General features: G+C 41.8%; 1 long non-coding RNA gene across 1 annotated transcript; it reads right to left on the bottom strand.

The window, feature by feature from the left end:
* Positions 1–348: 348 nt before the first annotated feature.
* Positions 349–1399, bottom strand: LOC147014955 (uncharacterized). The gene is made up of 3 exons (XR_015050088.1): positions 1341–1399; positions 1085–1243; positions 349–591 (listed from the first exon to the last, which is right to left on the bottom strand). It is a non-coding gene; the product is annotated as an uncharacterized LOC147014955 (long non-coding RNA).
* Between the last annotated feature and the right edge of the window lie 12814 nt (positions 1400–14213).

The following is a 14213-nucleotide window of genomic DNA, read 5'->3' as shown; positions in this document are numbered from 1 at the left end:
GATGAGGGGTGATGGGTCATTGGGGGGAGCACACCTACCCCCCCCCCGCCCCCACCCCCTCCCTCCCTTTCCTTCATGTCTTAATCCTTTTTTTGAAATTCAAAATCAAGTAATTGCAAACAAAACAAATATAATTAATCAAAATTGCAAATATTAAATATTCATTTGCGAGAATGTATAATCTTTCCCAGCAATCTTCTTCAGATGTCTTGTGATTTCGAAATTCAGACACCATATTCTGTTTTGAAACAAAAAGTGGATAATAATTAGGTTTTATAAAGATAATTACATGGTAATATGAGTAAGCCTGTTGTTGGTTCTAAGTTCAAGCCTCGTTGAACACTGAATTAACACACCAGGAGGCCGACTCAGCCTGTCATCCTTTCAAGGCCAATAAAATGAATTCCAGTGTACTGGCAAAACCGCGTCCAAACTAATGATGCAACCAACATAAGACGACATTCCAAAGAGAGAGTGATATTAATAAAAGAATAAATAAACAAATAACTAAATAATAATTCAGAAACATTTACCTCCAGAAAATCATGTGTTGTACCAGATTGCTTCAACAGCTGATGTTGTCTGATCGAGCTAAAAAAAATAAAATAATGAGTCAAGGGTATAGATGGAGAGACAGACAGAGAGAGGTAGGTAGAAAGACAGACAGACAGAGATACAAAGAGACAGACAGGGAGAGATAGAGAGAGAGACAGACGGAAAGAGACACACACACACACGCACACACACACACACACACACACACACACACACACACACACACACACACACACACACACACACACACACACACACACAGACACAAATACACACACACACACACACACACACACACACACACACACACACACTGCTGGAATTATAGATAGATTAATGTCCTCCATCCATCCCTCCATTGGGACCATGCTCTGTAGAACGTTGGTGCTGCCGAAGCAGTCTCCTTGACTATTGGACACAATCCTGGATGGGTCACCACTCCGACACAGAATACCAGCAAGCTGGCAATCATTTTGGTTTACCATTGATTTAATGGTAAATTAAACCATTGGTTTACCAAGTGTCTCACCATTGGTTTAATTTATTCGAGATCAGAGGCCGTGATAAGACTTCGTACCAGTCATTATAAATGTTTTTCAATTCTCTTCTAAAATCATTGACCTCTTCAATAAGAGCATTCATTTGATGCACCTCATCGTGATATGTAAACTCCACTTCTTCCAAGGACCTGCCAGGAAAAAATAAATATAGATTTTCGCATTATCATGATTTAATTCATAATCAATTGCTTCATTGTTCAAAGAGGAAACCATACACAAACTTACCAACTTTGTAGTGAGCTGTTATCTTCATCGGAAGAGAGTGAGTCCATGTCTCAGTTTTTCTTTTTTACCATTGGTACAAGATGGCAAAAAGATCAGAGGCCGTGATAAGACGTCGTGTCAGTCTTTAAAAATGTTTTTCAATTCTCTTCTAAGATGATTGACCTCTTCAATAAGAGCATTAATTTCATGCACCTCATCGTGATATGTAAACTGCTCTTCTTCCAAGGACCTGCCAAGAAAAAAAAAAAAATATATATATATATATATATATATATATATATATATATATATATATATATATATATATATATATATATATATATATATATATATATATCAGAATTATCACGATTTAATTTATAATCAATTGCTTCATCGTTCAAAGAGGAACCTATACACAGGCTTACCAGCTTTGTGTTGAGCTGTTTTGTTCGCGGAAGAAAGATCGCTCATGTCTCAGTTGTAAAAATGAAAATCCCGTCTGGCAGAAACTTTGTCTGGCAAATCACTTATAAAGCAACGATGAGGAGATTGGTTAATCATTGGGTGTGGCCACAGGAAATGACGCTTCGGGTGAGACAGCTTGGAAAATAACTGGGAGATATATTCTCAAATTGTATGAATCATTTTTAAAACATACTTAAAATACCCTAAAATGGTTTTGATTAAACATGTTTTCAGTTCGTGTTCTGAGATAAAATATAAACACGAGACCTTGTCTCACAGAATAGTTCCTGTTTTTTTTCACAGCATGACTGTCCAAAAACACTTCCTCATTTTCACAGCACGACCGTGTCAAAAAAACACTTCCTCATTTTCACGGCATGAACTGAAAACATTTGAAACAAAACTTTTTTATGGCATGGTTTATACACAAAAATGATTTGCAACTCGGGCGGTGGCCAGATGAGATCATTAAGAGAAGTTTATCATTTCGTAATGGCACAAAAGGGGTATCTTAAAAAATATAAAATTCAAATGTTTTGTTTTTCAATATTTTAGATGGGGATTATTGTGCAAAGAAAATTAAACTATTGAAGGAATTTGAGAATGAACAAATCTTTATAGGTTCAATGAGTGAGCTAAACAATATGCATCGGTTATTTGATAAAGAGTGTCCCGAGGCTTAGACGTTTCAGATATTTTTTTCGAATCACCTTTAACAAATCTTTATCTTATTGCATGGATGATTTGAAAAAAAAAAGTGTCCCCAGGTTAAAAGGGGAGACAAATAAATATACCTTGGGATAAAAAGGGGGTTTATTTTTAGGGAAAAAAAAAATGAATCACTGAAAATCCCCCATTCATTTACATGGGGAAAAGTGAGCCAGAACCAGTATATTCACCCTACTGCCGTCCCTTATACTTTCACGAATACATCGTGAAAGTACCAAATTGGGAGATTACAAAATTGCCGAAAGAATTGCTGCATGTTTGTGTACTTCAACATAAGTATCATTAAATAAAAATTGGTGATATCATTGGAAACTAGAGGGGGAGCACTTGGGAGAGTGCAAAACCTCCGCCGCCAATACTGCTGGGTCACTCAAGTGAATCTTATTCATTTAATATGATGTCAACAGTGCTGACAGTTATAGTTCTTTTCTCCAACATTTTTTTTGGGGGTGGGGGGGTTGGAAATCACTTAAAACATGTAGAAATGCAAAAAAAGAAATCGAAATTTTGTTGAAAAAAAAGTTGCAAATTTTTTTTTCTCGAACAATTATTTTGGGGAGGGGGGTTGGAAATCACTTAAAACATGTAGAAATGTAAAAAAAAACTTTTTTTTTCTCTAACAATTTTTTGGGGGAGGGGGTTGGAAATCACTGAAAACATGTAGAAATGCAAAAAAAAAAATTTTTCTCTAAATTTTTTTTTGGGGGGGTGGGGGTAACAATTTTTGGGGGGGGGTTGGAAATCACTTAAAACATGTATAAATGCAAAAAAAAATTCTCTATTTTTTGGGGGGGTAACAATTTTTTTTGGGGGGGGGGTGTTGGAAATCACTTAAAACATGTAGAAATGCAAAAAAAAAAAAAATTTTCTCTAACAATTTTTTTTTTGGGGGGGGGACCAAGTCCAAAATTTAATGGCATGATCCTTGGACCATACCTAACCCCCCCCTCCAAGTTTCGTCGAAATCCGTCAAGGAGTTTTTCCATAATACTGTTCACAAACAAACAAACAGAAAGGGGTGAAAACAGTAACCTCCATCCATCTTCGAAGATGGTGGAGGTTAAAAAGTGAAATATAATCTGTGAAGTGGTGAAGCTAGGAACACATCCCTCACTTATTCCCTTAATTGTTATAAAAAAAATTGCTTCGATTTGTGTTGTTTTGATACTCAAACTTTTCATGAACACATCCCCAACACAAACCAGGGTGTTACTGTACAAAGGGTTTTTTTTATTTGTCTATACGCAGCCTGTGGCTACTTGGCTGCATCATTTTCTGTGGGGGGCAATGTGCCACTGATGCAGTGCCCCTGTTACCAGCAAGCTGGTACTCATTTTGCTAACTTCAGAACCTACCTGGTGTTAATTCAATGCACAGCAGGGGCTTAAACTCAAGACTCAAAAATCTTAAAGCAGCTACCATACCCATTAAGCCAACACCAGGCCTCGTATAAAGGTAATCCAATGTCTTACTTACCACCTTAGGCTTAACAATGTGCTTGTCTTCATTCGACTCAGACTTTTCACTGTCTTCATTCGACTCAGACTCAGACTCATCACTCTCATCAACGTCACACTGATTGAGAGAAGATCCTGGAAAAAAAAAAAAAGAGGCAAAATCAACACAAACAGATGTTGTAAAAGAAAAATATCAATGGACAGAATACCACAATGTTCAGATGTGTGCGAATTGTGGAAATTAGACATCAATTTCATAAATTTGTCTTCTCATTCTTCTTTTTCTTCCTCGTGAGCCAGTTGTTCATATACCATGTCCCTAAGTAAGAGGTCAAGGGCTCAGAACATGTAAGATTGGCCCAAGTCTTTCAGGAAGCAATTGGGAAAGCCTGACATGATTGGATTTGGGAAACGCAGGTTGTTGTAATTTGTTCAGAGTGCCGGCAATAACTTGCCAACTGTTCATGAAAGTCATCGAAATATGTTTTTCATCTCCAAACTAATGCTATCAGATGGGACACCCAACACAAGGTCCATCTAAGAGATTGCACATTTGTGAGAATGTGAGAATAACATGGAGAAGCACCATGTTATTTTATGAAACGGATGGAATCGCCAGGAAGGATGTTGCTATCTGCCGTTAGAAGCGAGGGAAAGATGAACTTTCTGGCATCAACTCTTTGTCAGACCAAAAATGCCAAAAACAGTTCGACACGAGCCTTCACAAGCAAGACCTGCTCTTTATTCGACAGTGTATGGTCAGAATGATCATCAAGGCAGACCGGACAATTCAAAGGTAAATTCACTACCTCTGTGCAGTTTTGCTGGACACAAATCAATTTATGAATGGGGAATTCTGCTCAAAAAAAAGGATAAAGGAGGAATAATGGTGGAAAAAAAAAACATACAAACGCATCTGAAACAGTGTTGGACAGCAAAAAAGAACACAAAATGACATTTTTGGATCGATATTAAAGGGGTTTATATTTTAGAATCAAAGCAGTCTTCTTCTTCATTCATGTGCAGCACAAGGCAGCAGGACAGCATCATTGGCTGAGGATGTGGATGTACCGCTGATACAGTGCCCTCGACTGATTGGGGTAGGAATTTGTAATTTGTTCAGGGTGTCGGTGAGAGTTTGCCGACTCTTCACGAAGGACACCGTGGGATCTTTAACATCCACAAAACTAATGCCAGCAGATGGGACTCCCATTTAATGTCCATCCGATGGACGGCACACACATTTGGTGAATGACCCTGACTGTGCAACACCAGGATGACAGTTTATAGCTGGGTCGGGATTCAAACTCAGGCTAGACAGTATAGAGGCAAGTGTGCACACCTCGAGGTCATCCTGTTGGTCAGACAAAGCAGTGCCAGCAAGAACAATCAAAATGGTTCCAAGAAAGGTTTGACTAATGAGGAAAGATTAGAAGAAAAAAGAAATGCTGTTACATTTCAGATAAGATAGAACATCATAAAAACAAAATATTGTCCGGTGGACTGACGTGATCATTGCCCACTCTCTCCCAAACCTCTTGACCTCAGTTTCAGAGGATGCCTTTGGTACTCACCTATCTTCGCAGCGAGCCAGCTCTTTAGTGTCTCCATGGGCACTTGCTCGTGAATGTACCCACACAGCACACTTTGATGAGAGTGAAGGTACTCGTACAGAAAATCTCTGTTCGAGTTAAGGTAAGCCTTTACTTTTGCATCTGAGAAATTTCAGAACATTTATAAACATTCACCTGATAAAAAGTGAGATATGTGCAGATGTCACTCCAAGCAAGCAGTATACCATCATCTCACATCATCTTTCCTCTTGACCATGATCTTTATGATCGTTTGTCATTGTCAGGAGGATCAAGCAGCCACCATGGGCAAATTAACAAATAAATACAACAATCATTTTCAGGTCTCTCCTCCCACATGCAAACAACTTGTGATGCAAAATACTTGTAACAGAGATCATCATTTATTTAGTGAAAAGATTAATTCTCAAAACTCACCAGTTAACGGCTCTTCCTCAAACGATCCATTTTTCTTTTGAAGCTCAATGTTGTCTCCCTCAAGAGACACATTCATCACTTGAGGCTCAATGTTGTCTCCCTCAAGAGACACATTCGTCACTTGAGGCTCAATGTTGTCTCCCTCAAGAGACACATTCGTCACTTGAGGCTCAATGTTGTCTCCCTCAAGAGACACATTCGTCACTTGAGGCTCAATGTTGTCTCCCTCAAGAGACACATTCATCACTTGAGGCTCAACGTTGTGTCCCTCAAGAGACACATTCGTCACTTGGGACTCAATGTTGTCTCCCTGAAGAGACACATTCGTCACTTGAGGCTCAATGTTCACTGCCATAAGAGACACGTTCATCACTTGAGGCTCAACGTTGTCTCCCTCAAGAGACATTCGTCACTTGAGGCTCAACGTTGTCTCCCTCAAGAGATACATTCATCACTTGAGGCTCAATGTTGTGTCCCTCAAGAGACACATTTGTCACTTGGGACTTAAAGTTGTCTCCCTGAAGAGACACATTCGTCACTTGAGGCTCAATGTTCACTGCCACAAGAGACACATTCATCACTTGAGGCTCAACGTTGTCTCCTTCAAGAGACACATTCGTCACTTGAGGCTCAATGTTCACTGCCACAAGAGACACATTCATCACTTGAGGCTCAACGTTGTCTCCCTGAAGAGACACATTCGTCACTTGAGGCTCAATGTTCACTGCCACAAGAGACACATTCATCACTTGAGGCTCAACGTTGTCTCCTTCAAGAGACACATTCGTCACTTGAGGCTCAATGTTCACTGCCACAAGAGACACATTCATCACTTGAGGCTCAACGTTGTCTCTCTCAAGAGACACGTTCGTCACTTGAGGCTCAAAATTCGTGCAGAAAATAAAGATTTTGTTAGGCTGTAGTTATAAAAATGTCACAAATAACAAACAATGTCAGATTAAAAATATCATCGGGTTGGTGAAAATCAGACTGTGTTGGTTCTATTTGTGTTTTCTGCATTCAGACAGTAAAAAAACACGACTGGACCGCTACCCTACTGACTTAAGTATCTCCAAACACGGTTTGACGATGAAGCCAATAAATGGTGAAGAGGGTATGAAGATCACCAAAAAGTTCTTTTATTTTTACTTGGTGAGCCAAGCTCCCACATGCACCTCGTAGTCGTCCTTGCCTGGATTTGAATCCTGGCCCAGCTATAAACTGTCATCCTGGTGTTTCACAGGCAAGGCAATTCAATGTGTGTACCGTCCTTTAGATGGATTTTAAATTGGCGTCCTCTCTGCCGGCATACGTTGGTGAACGTTAAAGATCCAACGGTGCCCTTTGCGAAGAGTAGGCGAACAATCGCCAGCACTGTGGCCAAAAATTTCAACATGACTGCCCCAACCTCATGTTACCCCTGTCCCAAGGGAATGAAGTGCAAATGGGTCAACCCCCAAAGAGGTCACCATTGCTCTTAGCCAGACATGCGGATGGGTAGTGGTAGTAGTAGTAGGAGGAGGAGGAGGAGGAGGAGGAGGAGGAGGAGGAGGAGTAGAAATCAGATGGAAGTTAAATTGGGCATCCTGTTTGCCAGCATTAATTTGTGGGCAACTGGACATGAAGGAATCCAGGGTGTCCTTCACGTAGAGAAGGTATGCTTTTAGCAGGTACACGGGACAAATTACAAATTACTCCTCTTATCTCCAGGGGGAACTGCATAGCAGCACAACTGTGCCCCAAACAAATGATGATATCCACAACCGTGTGCAGTGTATGGAAGAAGAAGAAGAAGAAGAAGAAGAAGAAATATCTGAACCTCAAGAGACAAAATGCTTAATAGTAGAGGACCTGGCTTAGACATGTATGCATTTAATTTAGGAGAGGATAACTCAACTGTTTTAGGCTAATATGACCACAAGGAACAACTTGGGATGTGTGCCAAAATCTCTATCCGGGACGAACAGCCCGAAAATGACCACGCCCTTTTTCATCGAAAGTGCTACTTCTGACATAGCTGTATCTTCTAAACCGTTGGAGCTACAGATTTTCTGAGGTGCTCAAAATGTTCGGAATGTCCATGCTTAATATCTTGCCAAAACGAAGTTTTGCAAGATATGTAAGTCAGCTTGTATGTTTTTTTATTTTTTTATTTTTTTGTTTGTTTGTCTGTAATCACGTTTAAAAAAATCTGCAGAGCACAGTTATCATCGGAAATTTTTGTAACTTCGCATATCAGAGGCCTATAGAGGTCCCTTTCAGTGCACAAAATTTTGAAGGTCAAGGTCAAAGGTCAAGGTCACTTTGGCGCAAATCAGGGGAGTCGACGAAACCCTTATTTTATGAGTAATTTTGATCGGATCGTCTTCAAACTTCATGGGAATATAGTTCATCGTCTGGCACTCAGCTGATTAATTTTTGGTGGCGATTGGCCTTGACCTTCATGGTTAGCACCTCAGGTCAAACATATTTGACCCCAAGGTTAAATTTTCAAGTTCTAGGAACCATATCGTGTAGTACCTCAAATTGAACACCTCCATGAGTGCTTTCTAGATATGTCAAGCTTGAGACATTATGACGTCATTTGGTGACGTTATGAGGCAAAAGCATATTTTTCATGGTTACTCTGTAGAACAATTCTCATCGGAATCTCTCGTAGGCAGATATTCCTCAAGGAGTCGCTCCTGGTGGATAGCAGCTCTGTTCACCTCAGTGTGACCTTAAAGAAGTCACACGTGGTCACCTTTTGGCAAGATACGGGTCACCCTGCGGGTGACATTGGTTTATTTATTTATTTAGGGGGGTCATAGAAGAGTGTAAAATTTCTAATTTGATTTTTTTTTTATGAGAAAATGGCTAAAAACCGTTTTATTTACCATACATACTGGAATTGCCATATATTTATAAACTTAAACTTTCCGGACTGAGAGAAAAGTTAGAAGATTTGTGTCATCCACGAGAGTTGAACTGACAATTTTGAATTTGAACAATAAAAGGGATTTTTTTTAAAAAGAAAGAAAGCGAGCATTTGATTCATATAAAGAAATTGTATTTTCAATCATTTACATACTATTATTTATCAATGGAATGTTAACTTAAAATGAAAAATAAAAAACAACACTTATTACTTTAGTAGGCAGCAGTATCTAGAGAGCTTAAATGTTTCAAAGATCAGCAGGGAAATTGCCCAACCACCAACAATACAACTTTTAAAACCACATTAATACCGTCGATGTGTCACGTAAACCAGGGTCAGGAACATGAAGAGCAACACAACAGAGTCCAGGTATGAGGATGATGAGCAGTGTTCATTCAGTGATAGGGTTTTTACAACAATCACCTCCCTTGCATTTGCAGTACTTGCAACACTTGATCCCAGCTACCCTGCAGGAACACCCATTTTTGCGAGCACACTTGCCACATGTGCAGGGATTTGGCAGGCCTTTGGGTTTGGAGATCACAATCTCAGGGACTAATAAATCCACAACACTCGGCATTCATAATCAGGGTGGCATCTCTAAATGGGGCTTGGACCCACAGTTGCTGTTGGTAATAGCCTCTATGGATATGTTTCCTTGCATTAGTTGAGGTGCAAGTGGTTCTCTCAAAGTCCATCTTGAGGGCATTGCTATCAAATGCAGTGAGACACAGGTCGTCAAATGTCTCCAGGTCTGTTGATGGTTTGAGACACTTGACCAAGAATGTCTCTGCCATCTGTATTGCACTTTCTGCTAGCTGGGGACAGTCAAAATTCAGGATCAGAGAGGAATTTCCTGGTTTGCGGACAGCATTCAGGGCTGCAAGTTTAGTTGATATCTTGCTTGGTTGTATCGCACCCAGTCAGCGCATGGAGTGCTGGGAGACACTTTGTGAGCTCGTCTTCCAGTGCTATGCAGATATCGTGGAGTGGTAATATTGATCTTTTCACTCCTGAGTTGCGGACGAGCCAAAGCTCTTGGAGCCCAAGATCTCTCCAATTGACTGTGATGGGGTATAACAGGCACACAAAGACATCTGTGTCACCTGATGACAGCGTCATGGATGTAGGTCCTGACTGGTGACTTAGAATGTCCTGCACATGGAACATCATCCCGTCATCAGCTTCCTCGTGTGTGCAGTTGAGCCGAGGAAATGGAGAATCACACCCAGCTGACACCATCCATGCCTGTGGTGATATACCGAGGTATAGAGGTTTGGTTCCGTGGTAATTGGTGGTGAGCCACTCAACATAGAATGCCTGGAAAGCAGTTTTGCTGATGGAAGATGACCAAAAGTTCTCTAATACCACTGGAACATTTTGGTTTGGTGATATCACATCAAGGACAACCATTTCTTTTGACTTTCTTCTTCTCCCCCCTATCCATTCTTGATGCTGTCCTCTCTGTAAGCATCAAAACGAGATGGATCTCATCACAGTTGTACCCAGCTTTGGTGACCATAGATGTCAAGGCAATAGCAAAGTCATGGAATGTCTTGACGGGCAGATCAAGCTTCTTTAAGAGGACCTTTCTCACCAAGGCCATGAAGTCGATAATGATGGCGTGGGTTTGTGGGGAGGTTTCTGGCCCTTTTTTATCTATTAATGGGCACAACTTCAGCAACTCAGTCCCAAGTTGTGATTTGGTACTCTTCCTCAAGTAACCATCTTCGTCAACCAAGAAGAATGCAGAGTTGGTGATCTCATGCTTGAGTAGCTCCTCAACAGTGAACCCCCGGTGACTCCCATACTCAATAAACATGAGAGCTTTGATTGTCTCATCTTTGACGTCTGCTTTGGGAGCCAATTTCAAGGTGGTATTAGGGGACGTAAACTTGATTTTGCTAATAGTTGTGTATCGATATAGACCTATTTCTGAGTCGATCATCGATAAAATTAGCACAAGCAGTGCTGCCCTCCTTGATACAGCACAACAACTTGTCTACATTTACATTGGTCACAATTTCTCCAGTGAGAGCATTCTTCAGTGCTACCTGGTCTTGTAGAGGACTGCATACCTTCAGGAGATACTCCTCTATGTCTTTCACCATCCCAACTATCTTAGTTGCAGTACTTGGGTTGAAGTCGTGGTGAAGTGAGAGTTCTCCTTCGACATCATGCTTCATCTTCAGGAGGTTAACATACTGGTCTTTTTTATGCTTGATAATTCCCCACAGAGCTACTGCTTCCTTCTTTCTGGTGACTCCAATTATCCCCCCACTCACTTTGGCAGGCTGATTGTAGCACTGCTCGAGCGCCTGGTCAAAGGGCACTCCACTACCTTTCTTGGTGGTGTTCATGACAAATCCACCATTCATGTAAGCGTTGTAGAGGAGTGGGAACTTCTCCTTCAGTTGATAGCAGTCCTAGATGGATAAGTCGTCCGTCTCCGTCTGTCTCAGTCTCTCTCTGTCTCTCTCCGTCTCTCTCCATCTCTCTCCGTCTCTCTCCGTCTCTCTCCGTCTCTCTCCGTCTCTCTCCCTCTCTCTCTCTCTCTCTGCACTGGTGCTATGAATAAATCAAAAGCAGGCTAAGTGATTATAATAGGGTGCATAGAGCGATAGACAATGGGGTACATAGATATTTTAAAAGGGCGTGGTCATTTTCGGGCTGTTCGTCCCAGATAGAGATTTTGGCACACATCCCAAGTTGTTCCTTGGGGTCATATTAGCCAAAAACAGTTGAGTTATCCTCCCCTAACTTAAGTGCATACATGTCTAAGCCAAGTCCTAGACTATAAATGAGGAGTTGAAACAGCCCAACATTTCATCAAAATGCAAATTTCAAATCTCAATTCCAGGAATGCTCCACAAGCCTGGTGTTGGCGCAGTGGTTAGGGCAGCGGCTTGGGCTCCAAAAGGTCCTGGGTTCAAGCCCCGTTGGGCCACTGAATTAATACACCAGGGGGTTGACTCAGCCTGTCATCCTTCCGAGGTCGGCGAAGTGAGTACCAGTGTACTGGGCCGGTGTATACCCCAGTTAAAATTAGGTGTACCATATCCCTGTGTTGTACGAGGCGACCAGGGTTGAGTCAGGAAGGGCATCTGGCGTAAAACATGTGCCAAATCACTATGCGGATCATACGGATGATCCGCTGTGGCGACCCCGAACGGGAGCAGCCGAAAGAAGAAGAAGAAGAAGAATTCCAGCAATGCTCCACATGAATGCACGCTGACTTTGAAAGTCCAATATTGGGTGGATGAAGGAAGTGCAGTGGATGTGGTGTATCTCAACTTTTACAAATTTGAACGAAGAACTAACTGGATCAATGGCAACTTTGAAAGAGCTGCATGTCTTTATGGCAAAGAATGGTCAATGTGTGCATGTGACAACAATATCCCAAGGACTCCACAAGTCTGGCCTGTAGGGGAGGGTGGCAAAAGAAGGAAGCCATTAATCAAAAAAGCTGACTTTGAGTCCCCTTTGAGGTATGCAAAAAACCACTCTGGAGATTCTGAAGTAATGTGGCAAAAGGTCTTGTGGTCTGACGAAACAAAGATGGAACTTTTTGGCCTAAATGTAAAAGGTTACGCTTGGTGCAAACCCAACACAGCACATCACCTAAAGAACACCATCCCAACTGTGAAGCATGGTCGTGGCAGCATCATGTTATGGGGATGTTTCTCATCAGCAGGACTGGGGCACTTGTCCAGATCGAAGGAAAAATGGATGGAGCAAAATGCAGAAAAATCCAAAAGGAAAACCTGCTCTCTGCAAGAAACCTGAAATTGGGATGGAAGATCACCTTTCAGCATAACAATGACCTGAAGCTATACTGGAGTGGCTAAGAAACAAAAAGATAAATGTCCTTGACTGGCTCAGTCAGAGTCCAGACCTATATCCAATCAAAATTCTGTGGCATGACTTGAATATTGCTGTCCATCAGTGCTCCCCATGCAACTTTACTGAGCTTGAACATTTTTTTTGTTGCAGAGGAATGGGCAAATATTGTGCAATCAAGGTGTGTAAAGTTGGTGGAGACCTATCGCTACAGACTCACAACTGTAATTGCTGTTAAAGGTGCTTCCACCAAGTATTAACTCAGTGGGGGTGGACACTTATACAACCATGATATTGCAGTTTTGTATTTTTTAATTAATTTTCTGAAATTTGGAGAATTTGTTTTTCACTTGGAAGTTGTGGGTTATGATGTGTAAATAAAGGTGTGAAAAATCTGATTTAATGAAATTTAATTCCAGGATATAAGACAACAAAAGGTGAAAAATATAAAAGGGGGTGTAGACTTTCTGTCGTCACTGTGTATGCTTCAAAAACTAAAAAATGACCCAAACAATTCTTGCATGTTGCCTCAGTATATAGAAACCAAAGTATGGTTTCTGCCTCGGTAGAATATCTGGGAGGGGGTTCAGGCCAAGCTGGGGGTGGGGGGGGGGAACAATCCAATTCTCTCAATGTAAATGTGAATTATTTTGTGCCACCCAGTGGTATCTGGTATGACAAACAATCTTATTATGTGAAGAAAGATGAAAGTGTGCTGTATCACGTGATTGGGTTTTCATATATCACGACTCGCCCGCTAGGGGTAGGCAGTGATGTACATCTGGACACGCAATAAAGTGGAGTTACTGCTAACGCTCTCGCTCCCCATGTTGCGCTGCGCCTCGGACACCACAATTGGCTGACGAGGATGTTGAGTGGACGAGTCACGGCGCACGGACAGGTGCCCGTTGTCGTCGGAGACGACTTCGAATTGTTTTCAGAACAGTTGGGGTGCTATTTCCACGCGAATGATGTGGTCGACGAGAGCAAACAGAAGTCGATCTTGCTCGCCTCGCTATCGGCGGAACATTATCGACTGCTGAGCGATTTGGTGGCACCAGACAAGCCCAGTGATGACGGGCTGTCGTTTCAGGACATTGTGCGGAAGATGAAAGCACACATGGCGCTGGAGAAGTCATTACAGCTGGCTCGATACCAGTTTGATCGCCTCGCGAAAGGTACAGGGGAGCGCGTCACTGATTTCGTGGTGCGTGTGAAGCATTCTTCCATGACCTGCAAGTTCATGGCGGGGGAGCGTCCAGCTCGGCAAAGAGCTCATTTTATTTCTGGTTTACAAGATGCGAAAATGGTTTCGGCGATTCTACGGCTGAAGGGTGAAGCCATTACATTCACCTCAGCGGTCGACACTGCTACAGCTGTCGAGCAGACTCTCGGAGATGTTCGGGCCATCACCGGCCACAGCATGCCGGATGGCCCGGGGGCCCACGTGGTGTCGCGAGCGCCCCGGGACGCA

The sequence above is a fragment of the Eptatretus burgeri genome, chromosome 12 (genome assembly GCF_056783735.1).
Source record: "Eptatretus burgeri isolate ZD-2024b chromosome 12, Ebu_testis_v1, whole genome shotgun sequence".
NCBI lineage: Eukaryota > Metazoa > Chordata > Myxini > Myxiniformes > Myxinidae > Eptatretus > Eptatretus burgeri.
Note: the sequence above shows the minus strand (reverse complement) of the source record. Positions and strands in the feature narration are given on the sequence as shown.